The 658-nt window shown below is 38.8% G+C and overlaps 1 pseudogene; it reads right to left on the bottom strand.

Moving 5' to 3' along the window:
* Window positions 1-243: 243 nt before the first annotated feature.
* LOC111765779 (U1 spliceosomal RNA) lies at window positions 244-398 on the bottom strand (annotated as a pseudogene).
* Between the last annotated feature and the right edge of the window lie 260 nt (window positions 399-658).

Raw genomic sequence — 658 nt, 5'->3', positions numbered from 1 at the left:
GCAAAGCCCCATAAGAATCTCAGCTCTAGATAGACCAAGACACAGGAAAGCCAAGACTGAAACACTTCCATGTAAATATGTGATGTTGAGTGCCATCTGCCAACATGTCTGGAAATTGGATGAGAAAAAAACTTTCTACTTCTCTCTGTTTCCTATGTATCCTAACAACTGGGAGAAAATCTACACCCCATTGGTGAACCCTTGGTCCAATTTTGATAACCTAAGCTGGGTGATTTTTTTTTTAATGGGAGAACACAAATGCAGTCACCCCCTACCACAAATTAGGCAGGAGATTTTCCCATACTCAGAGAAATCGCACATCCAGAGTACAATAGGTAGACCTCACCCTGGGAAAAACCACCTTCATGATCTTTGTATTTCTCCTGCTAGGTAAGTATGGGGTAATTTGAAGAACATAGAGTAAGTTGAAACAAATAACAAAGAAGAGCTGTGAAAAAAAAAAACATGGAAGAGAGAATTTGGCCATCAGAGTAAATTCATCAACATATTCAGATAGCTAAACATCAGCAAATAATCACAAGCCATACTAGGAAAGAGGAAGAGATGGCCCAGCCAAAGAAACAAACCAAATGACCTGAAGAGATACAGGACTTAAGATAATTCATAAGTGATAATCACACAACTCTCCTAAATCAAT

Source organism: Dasypus novemcinctus, chromosome 29, assembly GCF_030445035.2.
Source record: "Dasypus novemcinctus isolate mDasNov1 chromosome 29, mDasNov1.1.hap2, whole genome shotgun sequence".
NCBI classification, from domain to species: domain Eukaryota; kingdom Metazoa; phylum Chordata; class Mammalia; order Cingulata; family Dasypodidae; genus Dasypus; species Dasypus novemcinctus.
This window is presented reverse-complemented; position numbering and strand designations above follow the sequence as displayed.